General features: G+C 43.6%; 1 pseudogene; it reads left to right on the top strand.

Annotated features, from left to right (window-relative positions):
* On the top strand, positions 1 to 2,160 carry LOC127780152 (ATP synthase subunit beta, chloroplastic-like; annotated as a pseudogene).
* The last annotated feature ends 14,986 nt before the right edge of the window (positions 2,161 to 17,146 follow it).

The raw sequence follows: 17,146 nt of genomic DNA, 5'->3' as shown, positions 1-17,146 counted from the left end.
TGTTTCATTCATATAATATGTTTCATTCATATATAATGGGTACACCCTGTGTACATTCTATGCTATAGGAATTCTACTATAGGAATTCGATAAGAATTGAGTTGTTGTTATGGTAAGTTAACATGCTTCGTTATTAAACCATGGATTTGATTCACCAAATCCATCTTTATTGTATACTCTTTAATAGATATAGCGCAACCCCAAATCAACTTCTAATCCTTATTAAGTTCTTAATAGACCCCCTTTTCTTATTTTGAGTGGAAATACCTAAATACTACGAAAATTCTCTGTTGACAGCAATCTGTGCTTCACAGTAGTATATATTTTGTATATCGAAGTCCTAGATAAGAAAGTAGAGTAGGCACAAATCGTTTACAAAAGGCAAAATGTATATGAAAAAAAGATTGATTGAACTTTCCGACGGACTCATTCCATGAGTAAACGATTGAATGGGATTCGTTTGGGCAACGAAATCAAGTGCTGGTCTCCTTTTCTCTCTTATTGAATTAACTAATTCATTTCCTTTTGACTTTTGGATTTTTGGATATTTTTTTGGTGTTGATTTGGCATTATTCAACAAGAAAAAAAAATCAAAATTTCGATAAATTCCTTTTTTTTGAAAATTATGTGATAATTATGAGAACCAATCCTACTACTTCTCGTCCCGGGGTTTCTACAATTGAAGAAAAAAGTACAGGGCGTATCGATCAAATTATTGGACCCGTGCTGGATGTCACTTTTCCCAGGGCAAGTTACCTTATATTTATAATGCTTTGGTAGTCAAGAGTCGAGACACTGACGGTACAACAATTATTAATGTAACTTGTGAGGTACAACAATTATTAGGAAATAATCGAGTTAGAGCTGTAGCTATGAGTGCTACAGATGGGTTGATGAGAGGAATGGAAGTGATTGACACGGGAGCTCCTCTCAGTGTTCCTGTCGGTGAAGCTACTCTTGGATGAATTTTCAACATTCTTGGGGAGCCTGTTGACAATTTGGGTCCTGTAGATACTAGTGCAACATTCCCTATTCATAGATCCGCGCCCGCCTCTATCGAGTTAGATACGAAATTATCCATCTTTGAAACTGGTATTAAGGCGGTCGATCTTTTAGCTCCTTATCAGCGTGGAGGAAAAATCGGACTATTTGGGGGAGCTGGAGTAGGTAAAACAATACTCATCATGGAATTAATCAACAATATTGCTAAAGCTCACGGGGGCGTATCCGTATTTGGCGGAGTAGGGGAACGGACTCGTGAAGGAAATGATCTTTATATGGAAATGAAGGAATCTGGAGTAATTAATGAAAAAAATCTTGAGGAATCAACGGTAGCTCTAGTCTATGGCCAAATGAATGAACCGCCAGGAGCTCGTATGAGAGTTGGTTTGACTGCCCAAACTATGGCAGAATATTTCCGAGATGTTAATAAGCAAGACGTGCTTCTATTCATCGATAATATCTTTCGTTTTGTTCAAGCAGGATCGGAGGTATCTGCCTTATTAAGGAGAATGCCCTCTGCAGTGGGTTATCAACCTACTCTTAGTACAGAAATGGGTTCTTTGCAAGAAAGAATTACTTATACTAAAAAGGATCTATAACTTCGATCCAAGCGGTTTATGTACCTGCGGATGATTTGACCGACCCTGCTCATGCTATAACATTTGCACATTTGGATGCTACTACCGTACTTTCCAGAGGATTAGCATCCAAAGGGATTTATCCTGCAGTAGATCCTTTAGATTCAACCTCAACTATGTTACAACCTTGGATCGTTGGCAACGAACATTATGAAACTGCGCAAAGAGTTAAGCAAACTTTACAACGTTACAAAGAACTTCAGGACATTATCGCAATTCTTAGGTTGGATGAATTATCGGAGGAGGATCGTTTAACTGTAGCAAGAGCACGAAAAATTGAGCGCTTCTTATCACAACCGTTTTTTGTGGCAGATGTTTTTACCAGTTCTCCGGGAAAGTATGTTGGTCTTGCAGAAACTATTAGGGGATTTCAACTAATCCTTTCCGGAGAATTAGACGTCCTACCCGAACAGGCTTTTTATTTGGTGGGTAACATCGATGAAGCTAGCACGAAAGCTATAAACTTAGAAGAGGAGAACAAATTGAAGAAATGAAATTAAATCTTTATGTACTGACTCCTAAGTGAATTATTTGGGATTGTGAAGTGAAAGAAATCATTTTATGTACTAATAGTGGCCAAATTGGCATATTACCAAACCACGCCCCCATTAACACAGTTGTAGATATGGGTCCCTTGAGAATACGCCTCCTCAACGATCAATGGTTAACGGCGGTTATGTGGTATATATATACATATACATATACACACACACATATATATATATATATATATATATATATGTATATGTATATATATATATGTATATGTATATGTATATATATGTATATTATATATATATTATAGAAAATATATATAGAGAGAGTTTAAATACATAAAGTTTATATGCATAAAGTCTATATATAAAAACATTTTATATAAAAAGTCTATATATAAGGGTATAAAAAAGTCTACATGTAGAAAGTTTCCAAAAAATAGTTCAAATAAAAAAGGTAATCTGGAAAAAAAAACGGTGTGAAAAAAACAGAAAAACACTATGGGTTACGTAAAAGAGGAAACTAAAAAAAATGAAACTTAATCACCTTAAAAGTAGAAACGGAAAAAACGAAAACAGTGAAACGGAAAAAAAGGAAAGAGATGAACAATACGCGTACCTGTGAAGAAAGAAATATATGTTCCCTTACCTATTCGTGAGATCCGCTAGTGGCGCACGTTCGCCCATTTGGAAGACATGATCCGTCTGGCAAGCTGCAACTAATTAAGTTAATTACTAAAGTACATCTGGCAATTACTCCACTAGGAAGATCACTCGTCAACAAATACTGAGCTACAGATCAGGTGAATTAAATATCAAGGCCAAGAGTTAAGTTTTCTAGTCTGCCAAAAGCTAAGGCCTCGTTTTGAACAAATGAATTTCATAGAATTTTTACAACAACTCAGCTATCTCATATGAAAAATCCTTTTAGATTTTAATGGAAGCAATATATAACGAGCGACATTTTTGCAATGCCCTAGGGCAGTACCACTTTTTGTTAGTCCCTCAATTTCAGCAAGTGATGCATACTTTTATTAAGTTTTTTTTTTAGAAACACATCATAAACACATACGCTCGTAGCACGCGCACACTCACTCATATGAAAGCACACACGTACACCCATCTAAGAACCTTTGAAATTAGATCGGTATATCTTGAAAATGACAAAAATCTCTACAGGCATGCATCTCGTTGTCAACACGAACATCGTCTACTGGTGAAAGAATAATTAATCGTAAATACGAACATCTGTATCTGTATCAAATATAATATAGTACTTAAACCCGAACTAGTATTCATGGTCCATCATAAGGAAACTAGCAAGTTGAGCTATGCTCACTTTACGTATTCATTTTCTAGTATAATTTGTCAATTTTTTCCCATACGTTTGAACTATATATGCTCACTTTGCGTATACATTTTTAAGCATGATTTGTCAATTTTTTTTCCTTTATGTTCTACATGTATTTCACTAAAAGCGCTTAAACAAATAGTTCGATAGTGTGGAAAAATATATAATGGGTTAGGATCAGAGATGACCTGATGTGTTTCTATGCTTCTAAAAGGAAAACCAGGCACGGATATCAAAGCTCATGGATGATCTAGATTAAACATTGATTAGCAGATCAATCCTCATTAGTGAGGGGCAATTTCATCAGGAGACTAAAAACCATACCCATCGAAAAGACCAAAACTCTCGTACACTCAGGCCATCCCCAACCTAGAAACTAGCTAGTAGTTTCTATACTTGTAATGTCATATAAGTACTATGCATAGAAACTGTATATCCAATAAATGATGTCTTCGAATCAAATTCTCATCCAATCATTCACCTATCCTCTTGTAGCTAGCTTACCAGAGAGGTGCATTGGTGTAGGTTTAATGTCGCAGTGTTCGGTTGCTCTATGTCGGATGCATGGATGTTGAGTAGTACTTAGTAATGCAAGCGTGGTGCTTAGATTATTAAGTGTCATTATCTGGACATAAATGCTGCGCGATAGTAGAGGTGGGCTGCTGATGGTGACAGTGATCAGTACGGGTATTCCTCCACGTTAGTATATATTCCTAACACACTTTCCTGGAAGGGTACTACACTGTATTTAGCCCCAGTTGGATAACCATGAAAAGTTGTCGTAAGGAACTCAGCAATCAAGGATGGTCTCTTAAAACACCATGAGGGCACTGTTAGGGGTATTGGTTGCATAACTGTATACTAGCAAGTGTAAACTAAAGATGTTTGTATACTAGAAGTATAGTAATGATTCTTTTCTTATTCTTTCTCCATTTAGCCTAGATTATATTTTATTGAGAGTATCTTAGTTCTTTCTTTTGTGTGTCACATTTATCCTACCCTTTGAATTAATTAACCCCCGCATAGACCTTGATGTATACAAGTAGGGAGCGTATCCTATGCACACAGGCCCTCACATGTACACACCGTGTACACCAACTAAAAATTATCACAAAAAATTCTAGGAAAATTCATACATATACTTTCAATAATATTACATCTACGTGCAAAGTCGCATCTTCAAATTCATTCTACATAGAGAATAACAAAAAAGATAAAATTCTGACAAAATTGCAACCTTAAAACTGTCAGATTTTTTTTTTCGTTACGGCTAAAATATAATGAATTTGATGTTAAGATTTTAACCCTAGGTGTAATACAATTGAAAGTATGTGTATGATTTTTTCTAGATTTTTTGGTGACATTTTTTAGTTGGTGTGCACGTGTGTACACGTGAGGGCCTGTGTGCATAGGATATGTTGCCATACAAGTAATATATAAACTATTAGCATATGACTCTGTTATCGTATCTTCTTTGGGACTAAATAAATACGATACCTTAAAATACTTCCGGGTGAAATGCTATAATGGTATATCCGTGCGCTTACGGATCATATCTGTAACATAAATATACCATGAATATTTCTACGTCATTGCTAGGAATTATAGGAATTATATTTCTAGTAATGTCATTAAGAAATATAACACTGGCCACATTTGCAGGGTACCGTTGCATGGGTTGAGCGGAGGGGCGACTGTCCGCTGTTGCCAAGCAGCCAACTGTTGCGGCTGTTGCATGCCGCTATAGTTGTTACGATGTCGGCCACGGTTGACGGCTTGGCAACTGCTATTGTTGCCACTGTTGCCAAAGCCGATAGCATGCGCTGGGTTGGAACCGGCGGCTGCCTCCCTGGAATCACTACTACAATACCCAATATTCCGGACGATTGGATAGATTATCCCGTACGGTCGCCCGGCCCGCCTGCAGCTCCTCGTCTGGGAAAATCTTTATTTTCGCGTGCGGGCGGGCCAACCGTACGGGATAATCGATTATCCCGTGCGGTTTGGTTATACAGACCGCACGGGATATTCTATTATCCCGTGTGGTACAATAAGGCCGACCGCACGGGATAATCTATTATCCCGTGCGGTCAAATTAAGTGGCCCGCACGGGATAATAGGTTATCCTAGATGGCTAGCACGTGCTAGCCATCTGGGATAACCTATTATCCCGTGCGGTCGGTATAATTTGACCTCACGGGACAATAGATGGAAAATTAGCCGAAACATCAAATTAAATCATATTACATAGAAAGTATAGTGGTTTATTACAAGTATCCCCCGCGACAAATACATCCATTTAGTCCACAGCATGTTGCCTCTCCCACTCTCTTAGATTCTTGAATTTTGGGTCCGTAGCAAGTTCGCTATGAGGATCATGGAATTCTCCTAGATGATTGCAGATGTCGCGACGAATGAACCGGCACAAGTCCGCGCACAAGTTGATAAGCGTTTTCTGATCGAACCGGCTTGCGCTATAAGGGATACTCGGGAGCTATGGAAATTAAAAGACAAATGATTTGTGTTACAGTCAAGTTTAATGAACTATTTGCAGTATCTAAGGAGAGTTTAATGACTTACATCTGTAAACTCAGTTATGTATCTCCCATTGACCCTAAGCATCTCGTACACGTAATAACCGTATAGGTTCGTCAAGCTAAGTTGCTTATAACACTGCATACACAAGTGGACACGTCAGATGTAAGAAGTGACAATCGTGATGTACGTACCGAATAAATGCTGACATACCGGCCAATGTCCCCTTATGTACAGTTTCTCTCTACTTGCATTCTTTACGTACCCGCCACGTTTCTTATAATGGCCGTGTGCTCTACAAAAATATATTAATTAATTATGATAAATCTACTTTAATGATCTTTACGGAAAGTTGGAATCTTAACGGAAATTGTTTCGAACTTACAAGTTCAGCAAGCATAGGAACTTCATGTACGCGTCCTTGTCATAGTCCGCCGGATCAAGAACTACGACGGTTTGGTCCGTTGGATAGACGAGGAATAGTATGTAGTGCTCGCTGTGAACACGGATTATGAAATTACGTAAGACATATTTTCATGCGCTGTTATTAATATATGAACGGAAATATGTTGAAGTTGCTTACCCAAAGTGGTAGGGGACCATGATGACTCGTTTGTCGGAGTGTGCGAGAAATGAGGTGGCCAAGTAATTTCCCACCTTAGCCATCTTTCTCTTATGCAGACGCTTGATGTAATATTTTTTCTCTTGAGGTGTCTTATTCTTTAGTACCGCACTATCCTCCGATATCCGCACAGTGTGGGCCGTCTCGCAAACCATCGTTGGATTTACGTGACCGATTGAGGCCCCGGTTCTTTGAGCGTCTACCCATTGTGACCTTATGGAATTTTGGAAGTTAGAATAACTAACATTTATATTGGCACACTATGTACAATACCGAAGTACATGGAATGCTAACAGGCACCACGCGCCGACGAGATTGATATCCATTTTATCCATCTTAAAGAATGCGTGGAGGTCCTTGAAACTGAAGGCGAAGTTTGCGTTAGGTCCATCCTTGAAAGCGCCTTCTGGGACATGCACAGTAATCATCCCGAGACCTAACTCACTTGCCCTCAAGTACCACTCATGCATCAACCTCATTGGCCATGGGAGTTCACACGTCAAGTTGAACGGCAAAAACGGCTTGCCATATTCATACTCCTTAGGCACTTCATCGGAGGTCCAAGATTGCATTTTGTCAGCAAGACCTACAACGCTCTTCTATGCATCCGAATACTAAGGTCCAACTGGCTTTAGCGGACCCCCTCGACCCTTGAAAGATTGCAAAACCATCTGCGTCTTATACTCTGCCATTTTTTCCTTGTTGTACGCGGATACCATAATGGGTATGAGCTTGCGGGCTTCACAGGTTTTTGGCTGCTCCTTTGATGTATCTGGCTGTGGAGGTGGCACATGTTCGTCAAGGGGTGGAGCAAGATACGACTGAGGAGCAGGAGACGGCTGCCGAGGTAGGGGAGTTGGGGAGTTAGGTGCTACTTGTTGTGGAGGTGGAGAAGGACCTCTAAGTGGTGATATCTGTTGGAGTGGAGATCCGGGTGGGGTAGTGCAGATCGGAGGGGACGGCGGTGCAGGAGGTGCAGCCGTAATTGGCACCGATGGAGCTGGTGTCGTCGACGTGAACTGTCCAGTGAGGATGATATCACGACGATGCTAGAGTATTAACTCGTTAACCGCATCCCCGAGAAGTTCAATCCCCTCTGGTGTTGGGATGTCAAACTCCAACGACATCTGGTCGCCATTAACACGTGCGACCTGAACCCTTGCATAGTCCGCCGGAATTGGGCTGTTATGGAACTGTCTCCCAGGTATCACCAATCTAGACGCAACCTCCTTTGTTTTTCCTGCTCTCCCTATCGGAACGACAAGGCTGCATGGTGTCGGACCAGTTATACTATCTACCGGGTAGGTTGTATTTTCTACCGACCCAACAGAGCTTGGGATCTGTGTCGACTGCGAACCATGAGGAACTAGGTCAGGGAAGGCTTGAGGATGTTGTGTGGCAAGACTGTAGAATTGTTGGGTGACTTGTTGTGTGACTTGATCTGTGATTTCCTGGCGCATCTTGGCCTTGTAGGCGTCGCGCTTCTTGTAACTTTGGGCTTCCTGTGGAAACCCTACCTTCCAATTCGTCCTGCACGACTTTCCTCTGACCCTACCGGAGTGTTCTGCAGTTCTCAAAGCTTCAGTCAGCTCATCATGCTGCCGTCGAGGAACGAACTCACCGGTCTTCTCCTTCTGGACGATCTGTTGGAGAGACGTGGTCACATTCTGGATGTCCGGACAGTCCAACAGCATCTCACCCTCTTCTGTCACTTGCCCCGAAGTTCTTGCCCACACCCAATTTCTAGTTTGCTTATTTAGGGGCTATACAATCAAAGGTTTGTCTTCGGCCGCAAACTTTTCTTCCGTAGTTTGCCATTTCTTCTCGTGACCGGCGTATCCACTTGACCCTAACCTGTGTGGATATATGTTCTTCTTCGCCAGGTCCGACATCTTCTTCCTCCTTTCTAGAGCTTGAGGAGTTGTCATCTTGGCCACGAACTTGTCCCACTCAGCTGCTGAAATGGTGCCCCATTCTTCAAATGGAGTCTTATTCTTCTGAACATAATTGGTGTTCATGTCCGACTTCCACTGTCGCCACTGATGGGCAATTGTTTGCAGTGCAAATTTCCGGCCAAGTGCCTCCGACCCAGGCGGATAAATAAGGTGCTCCTGCAGACCTTCCCACATTAAGTTCTTAATGTGAATGCTAACGTGCTTCCATTTATCCACGTTGAGAGGCCCATGAAGCGCACCGCATGAGGTGCTAAACTTCGCCCTTACATGTTGCGGCTCGACGGGTTTGCCGTCATCGTCGAGAGCAAGAATGTAGTACGTCTCCTTCGACATGAGGTTCCTGCCCTTCTCGCCACATTTTTTTCTTTGGACAAGCTCCCCCGCTCGTCGTCGTGTCCGTTCGTGGTGGTCCCGAGGTCGCTGTGTCCAAATCAGGTTCAACCCTGACGGCACTTCGTTTTGACCAACGATGGGTAGCCATCTACACGGTTAAGTCATTAGACTGCAACGACGGGGAAAGTTTAATTCCAAATATATATTTCGACAGGATTCAGTTATTACCGCCTGCTCGATAGGAATATAATCCGGGTCATCCTCAGGTCTTTCATACTGCAATTGCGCTAGTTCTAGCTCAAACGGGTCGCTCGGTGTGCGCCACGATTCCTCGCTCGACTCCGGTACCTTCCCGGCATCTTTTTCGTGTTGGGGATTGTTAGTGACATCGGTTCTGTGCCCGACGGAGCTGTCCTGCCCGTCGGGTTTATTGACCGTTGGTTCTGTGCCCGCCGGAGCTGTCTTGCCCGACATCTTCGACGCGCATTCTTACAATGGAACAATTTAAAACTCAATTTAATATTCGTTCAAATCGACCAAACTATCATAACCACTAAACTAAACTATCATATTTACAGCAAAGTAATAACATGTTTTGATCACATGGCTAGCTCGTGTGTTCAAAGATAAACCTCTAACTCCTAGCTGAGTCGTCCTCCTGGACGGACCTGGAGCATCGACTTCCTTAAGGCAGTTCGTTCCAACCCTAACAAGGTTCCACTTCCTGCTTTCGTCCAAGACACTCTTGGAACAATGCAGGCGGTGGAACCTTGTATGGGTTGGAAAGAACAACCTTAAGGAATGTCGAGCTCTTGTATGGGTTGGAAAGAACAACCTTAAGGAATGTCGAGCTCCTGGTCCATCCACGAGGCCGACGCATGTACGAATCAGAGGTCTATCTTTCAACATATGTGCTAGCACATTTGACGGATGACCAACGCATGTCATATGTTCACGAAATGTTCTATTTTTCCGATTTGTACTAGTCGGTTCCGTCCAGGAACTAAACCGACTAGTAAAACTTGGCAACCAGAACACTTCGTATTATAGCGGCATGATAACGTACGAACTACACCTCCTATGTCTAATTTTACGAGATTGGTAAGGAAAGCAAGATCGGTAAGGAACGTAAGATGGGTAACGATTTCAAGATTGGTAATGATATTCATCACTATGCACACTATGAAAGCATATGGCCTCAGTTTTGCTCAAAAATTATTCATCATTTACCACAAGTGTAGATGGTCTGTTCTTATGTGCAAAAAAAAAAAAAAAAAAACAAGTGAAGTGCCCCCCCCAAAAGAATTCACAAGTGTAGTTGTTCTGTTATCAAACAAAAAAAAACAAGTGAAGTGCCCCCCCTCCCCCCCAAAAAAAAAAATTCACAAGTGTAGTTGTTCTGTTCTTGAGCATAAATAAACAAGTGAAGTGCCCCCAAAAAAAAATTCACAAGTGTAGTTCTGTTCTTGAGCATAAATAAACAAGTGAAGTGCCCCAAAAAAAATTCACAAGATGATCTGTTCTTGAGCATTCATCATTGGCCATTTATCACCAATATAAAACAGCCCACATATATCAGCCACAAGTATAAAATAGCCGACATATCACCCACATATAAATCAGCCCACATATATCACCCACATGTATCAACCACAGTGAGGCATAAAATAGCCCCAAATATACAGTACAAACAAGTGTAAATAGCAAAAATAAACAGCACACAGTGACATAAAACAGCCATCTATCCCATATAGACATATATCTATTTATCACAAAGAGCACAAGTCCTATCTATCACAAAAATCATCATCATCTCAAATATCATCTATCTATCACAAACAACCATCTATCTATCACAAATGTCATCATCATCTCAAATATCATCTATTTATCAGAAACAACCATCTATCTATCACAAATATCATCATCATCTCAACATCACAAATCAACATATCATTCATCCATTCAAAAATTTCATTCAACATTGCATCTACTGCATGCATCATCCACTACATCATTCATCCATTCCACTGCATCATTCCATCCATTACCACTGCATCATCCAAAAAAGGAGGGGCGGCGAAGAGAGGGGTACCTTTTTCACTTTTTAGTGTATTTTATATGTGCTATCATATATATAGTGAGTGTATTTTCTTGTCTTCTGGTTGATAGAAAGAACCCGGAATCAAACCGGTGAAGGGAGTCCCGAGCGCACCCTTCTATCCCAAGCGTCCTTCCTTTTTTTTTCCCGGTTCACCACCCACTCATTAAAGTGGCTACGTCCGGGGGGCTTACTTATCGACCACATACCCACTATTCTTTCCCGACGCCTCCTTTCTCTTGCTTGATGGAATAGTTCAATGCCCGAGCTCCTGCTTTGCTTGCGTTCTTCACCGGCGCTCGCCAGATGTATCACTCATCCCGAAAATAAGGCAAGGAGTCTGCAGTTTGTTATAATCATTACGGGAATGAATCGCATATGTTGGTTTAGAATTGCTCGGGAATTCATTGATAGTGACTTTTTTCAGTTCTAGGGGGGCTAGTCTACTCTTTTTTCTCGATCGAGCCCCTCATTCTAATCGTCCAGCCCTCTTCACGAAAGGATCAAGGAGGCTTGGGGAGGAGGTAGGAGGCGGCCGGCGGATTTGCGGCGAGGTGGTCGGCCGTGGCTTGGCGGCGAGGTGGCCGGCGGCTGCTTGGGGAGGACAACGGCGCCGGCTTGGGGAGGACGATTGCGGCGTCCTTGGTCGGGGAGGCCGGCGGCTTGACGGTGCTCTTGACGCCGAGGGGGGGGGGGATGTCGGGGAGGCTGGCGGCTTGACGGTGCTCTTGATGCCGGCGTTGGTCTTGACGGCGTGGAGAAGAGGCCGGCGGCGGCCCGGATCTCGCCGGCGGTGGAGGAGGCAGTGGCGGCGTCGATGGAGACCGGGGAGGAGGCGTCGGCACCGGAGGAGGCAGTGGCGGCGTCGGTGGAGACCGGGAAGGAGGCGTCGGCGACGGAGGCCGGTCGGTGTGGACGAGAGAAGACGGCGGCGGTGAGGGCGAGGTGGAGAAGAGGCGGCGAAAAGGGGCGAGGTGGAGAAGAGGCGACGGCGGCGAGGGCGAGGTGGAGCTCGGGGAAGAAGGCGGCGAGGGCGCGGTGGAGAAGAGGCAGTGGTGGCGAGGGCGAGGTGGAGCTCGGGGAAGAAGACGGCAAGGGCGAGGTGGAGAGGAGGCGCGCGGCCCGGATCTGGGGCTGCCGGCGGAGGGGCGAGTTGGTCGGCGGCGCAGATTCGAGGGGAAGGAGGAGAGGAGGGGCAGCAGAGGGATGCGGAGGAGGAGAGGAGGCGGCGGTGAGGGGGAGGAGAAGAGGAGGTTAGTCGGCGGCGGCCTGGATCTGGCCGGCGGCGACCGGAGACGATGAGGAAAGGCGGCGGGGCCGTGGGGTTTTGGGCGGCGGTGGAGGTCAGCGGCGTCGGTGGAGGGAGGAGGAGAGGAGGCGGCAGCGTGGGGGGAGGAGAAGAGGAGGAGAGGAGGCGGCGGAGGCGGGAGGATCGGTTTTGGCGGCGTCGGCGGCAGGAGAAATTTTGTCAGCCTGGCGGCGTCGGTGAAATTTTCACCGGGACTTAGAAAATTTCGCCTAGCCGCCCACCCCTTATAGCGGCACATCGCGTGCGGGTGACCTAGGCGCCCGCACGGGATAATCGATTATCCCATGCGGGCGGCTTAAGTGGTCCGCACGGGAAGAAAAAATGCACAATTTTTAATTCATATAGCAAAATTAAATACCTATTAATTAATAAGTCCTTTTTTTTAAAAAAATCATAATTTGCATGGGATTGTATATTATGTTTGCTATAGCAATTAATTATTTTTTATATTCCCATCTAAATTATAGTTAATTAATAAGTATAATTATTAATATCACGGTAAACAATAAATTAATAATAGTTTGGGTTAATTAAACCACAAATTATTCAAAATACAAATATAGATTAACAAAGAATTAAAACAGACATGAATTGTATTCGCATCTAATTATTCATCGATATGATTAATATGAATAAAATACTGGACCATAAAATAAATTCAAAACGACATATAATACGGATAAACATGGATACCCCATCTCATTCGCAAAATAAGTTTCATCCAGTAATCGTTTACAAAATAGGTAGCACACAGGATCGACATCTCACTAATGTTTGACAATTTTGGAAATACCATCCTTCCGCGTGGACGAAAACAAATCTTCATCAAGGCTTGTCTCAACTTTCTTGATCCGGTTAGGAAAATCTGTGAACAAAGGGACGTCGTCGTATTGGTTGTAATCCGACGCGTCTTCAATGCTATCAATGCCAACGATGTTTTGCTTTCCTGGTACAGCAATGGCCATCTTATCGTCGGAAGGGTCACTGACATAGAAAACCTGAGCAACACGCTCAGCAAGAACCCACGGATCATCCTTGTGTCCTAGCTTGCTACGATCCACAACCGTCAGGCCGTAGTCATCGATGAATACGTTTGTTGTGTCTCTAACCCATTGGCATCATAGCACCAGGATCTGTATGTTAAGGCCATAGTCCAGCTCCCAAATGTCTTGTATGATCCCGTAGTAAGACTTCTTCTCACCTGATGCGTCAAACGCCTCAACCCGAACTCCACTGTTCTGAGCTGTGCTTTTCCTGTCCTTGAACATTGTGTAAAATCTATATCCGCCGATGTCGTACCCTTGCCATGAGGTCACAAGGCTAGTTGGGCCATTTGCTAGCCTGCGCAAAGTTTTACAAATCCAAATGTCCGTTATTCTAGGGTTGCGGGCTCTTATCTCGTTCATGTGTTCCTGAATGTATGGCTCAACGATGGCGAGCTGTTGCAAAATACTGCTATGTGCTTCCGCTACATCTTTGAACCTTTTCTTGCCTACGATCCCCGTCCCAGCTAACCGGCCCTCGTGTAAAGGGAGGGTCACACCGATGGGTTCGGCGTCCTTCATGTAATCTATGCAGCATTCGACCACCTCCTCAGTTGTGTACCCCTCTATCATTGATCCTTCTAGATGAGCTCGGTTACGGACATACCCTTTCAGCACGGACATGTACCTCTCGTACGCCCACATCTGGTTTAGGTATAGTGGACCAATCTCAATAATCTGAGGTACGATGTGGACAATAAGATGCTCCATCATGTTGAAGTAAGCTGGGGGGAAAAACATCTCAAGCTGGCATGCTGTCTCGATTGCAAAAGATTGAAGGGGGCCTAACTCTTTAGGATCAAAAACCTTCTATGATACTCGATTGAAAAAGTAGCACAACTTTGTTATCACTAACCGAGTGTGAACTGGCTTGACCGCTCTTATGGCAATTGGTAGGAAGACTGTTAACATCTTGTGACAATCATGAGCATTGTACCCAGAGATGGTCAAATCTTTCAAAGATACAAGTTTTCTGACGTTCGCTGAGAAACCAATCGGGACTTTCACACTATGCAAGCATCTACATAAAGATTTTTTCTTGTCAGGTGTTAGTGAGTAGCAAGCCGGAGGAATTTCGATCTTCCCATTTGGCAGCTCTTTGGGGTGAAGCCCACGCCTTATGTCCAAATTGACGAGGTCGGTCCGGGACTTCAACCCATCTTTCATCTTACTCGGGATGTCCAGTAAAGTGCCAATGGTGCTATCAAACACATTCTTCTAAAGGTGCATTACGTCGATGGCATGCCGAACCTCTAGGTCTTTCCAGTAATCAAGATATCTGAAAAAAATTGAGTGCTTCTTGAAGGGCTGGTTACTTTCCTCTAAAGGTGCATCAGTTGTGTCCTGATCCGTACGTTTCTTCCTCTTGACGGGCTTCTTCTTTGGCTTGCCGAACACAACCTTAATGTTCTTTGTCAAATCGAAGATAGAATGACCTGTACGTGTTTCAGGAGCTAGAAAGTTCTCTACTGTATTGTCGAATAATCTGGCCTTCGCACGCCACCTATGCCTCTGAGGTAAGAACCGACGATGACGCATGTAAACACCCTTGGTTAACGAGGTGAGGTACTTGTACGACGTCTTGTCGATACATATGAGGCATCCGAACTTCCCCTTAAACTGGCCCGAGAGCGAAAAGTTTGCCGGTAAGTCGTTGATCATAATGAATATGATGGCATGCATAGTGAAATATTCCCTACGGTACTCGTCCCACATTCGTAACCCTTCCTCCCACAGTTCTTGCATGTCCTCCATCAATGATTCGAGAAACACATCTACGTTAATCCCAGGCTGTCTTGGACCTTGTATAAGGATAGACAAAAGAATGTACTTTCGCTTCTGGCAAATCCATGTAGGCAAGTTGTACATTGTTAGAAGAACTGGCCAGGTGTTGTGTGTGCTGCTTAGGTCACTGAACGGGTTCATTCCGTCCGTGCTCAATGCAAACCTGACATTTCTCGGGTCCTTTGCAAATTCCGGGTGTAGTGCGTCAATGTTTTTCCACTGTCGAGCATCGGCGGGGTGTTGGATCTTACCGTCAATTTTCCTACCCTCTTGGTGCCATCTCATCAACTCGGCGTCGTCTCGGTTGGAATGTAGCCGCTTCAGGCGATCTTTAACTGGCAGGTACCACATCACCATCCTAGCAATCTTTTTGTTCTCATCCACCGGTGCATCATCTTTGTCGACCACCTCTCCATCGGAGGCTCTGTTGCACGTCTTGTACCGACTCGTCCCACATGTTGGGCAAGAGTCTAAATCCGCGAATTCCTTGCGGTACAGTATGCAATGATTTTCACATGCATGGATCTTCTGAACACCTAGAGACAATGGACATATCAATTTCTTCGCTTCATATGTGTTCGTCGGTAGCAGGTTCGGCTTAGGAAGCATAACTCTCAAAAGATCCATCAAATCATTGAAGCTCGTGTCCGACCATCCATGTCTAGCCTTCAATCTAAGAAGTTCGAGCACCGAGCGCAGGACTGAATAGTCCTTGTCGCATCCTTTGGCTTCGTCGTACAGAAGCTCCTACGCTGCTTTTTCCAACGCTTCCCAATTGTCCAACCCTCGTCTTGTACCAGTTAGGACCTCTGGTTCAAAGTGCCGCAACATATCTTCCAGATCAAAATCAATACCTTCATTCTCTATACCTGAGCCACCGTATTCCGGGATGTTTCCCTGAGACATGTCTTCAATTATAAAATTTTCTGCATCATCAAAACAGAAATCATCTAACTCTTCGTTACGACCACTGACTTCCCCATGAAAAGTCCATATCTCGTATCCTTTCTTAAATCCTCGTTCTACGATGTGCGACAATACTTCATTCGGATCTTGCAGCAAGATCTTGTTCTTACATACTTTGCATGGGCAAAAAATGCTCCTCAAATTCTCCCTCGCAGCATGTGCCTTTGCGAGGTCAACAAATTTGCCTGCTTCCTTCAAGAACGTTGGATGAGCTCTTTTTGTGTTGTACATCCATGTCCGATCCATGACCTACAATAAAGCTTGCCATTAATACATCCATGCCCGATTCAAACACGAATGTATTTAAATTAGAGGGAACTAATCATGTAGTAATCTAAAGTTGAACGGACTATTTAAACAGCCCCACAGCAATTTTAAGCATTAATAGAATACTGTCTATCCATTTCTAAAAAAATAAAAATATTCGTCCTTTTTCATCCGAATGAAAATAAACTTAATAGAGGCAAACCCAAAGTTTCAATGTAGGTGCTAATTACTTTTATAAACATGTAAAAGATTGGAATATGTATTTGCTAAAAAAATAAAAAAACAAAAAGGTGCCTACACTATTCCATTTATAAAACTACAAGTTTCTTCGTATTCAACCGATGAAAATTGAAAAAAATGGAAGCAAATGAAGGAGGAGAATGAGCTCTACACCTTTTATATGGAACCCAATCAAAGATTTGAGGTCGAAAACCTTCCCCCCTAATTTGTGGATGTTTAGGAGAGAGAAAACGCCGGGCATGCATGGCAACGGTCGGGCTGGGGGCTTATATGCCCCCCGACCATCGCAAGTGGTCGCCTACTGTGGGCCGCACGGGATAATCGATTATCCCATGCGGCCCACTGCCCGACCTCGGCATTCGTTTGGTTCCAGGCGGAGCCACTTATGACCCGCCTGGAACCAAAATGAGCCGCCGTCTAGCATAATCACATATGTACTGGTGAATGGGTAGCCCCGTCCTCTAGTGGTGACGACAAGAGCGGTAACGGGCGCCCAGGAGCGACC

Source organism: Oryza glaberrima, chromosome 1 (assembly GCF_000147395.1).
Source record: "Oryza glaberrima chromosome 1, OglaRS2, whole genome shotgun sequence".
NCBI lineage: Eukaryota > Viridiplantae > Streptophyta > Magnoliopsida > Poales > Poaceae > Oryza > Oryza glaberrima.
This window is presented reverse-complemented; position numbering and strand designations above follow the sequence as displayed.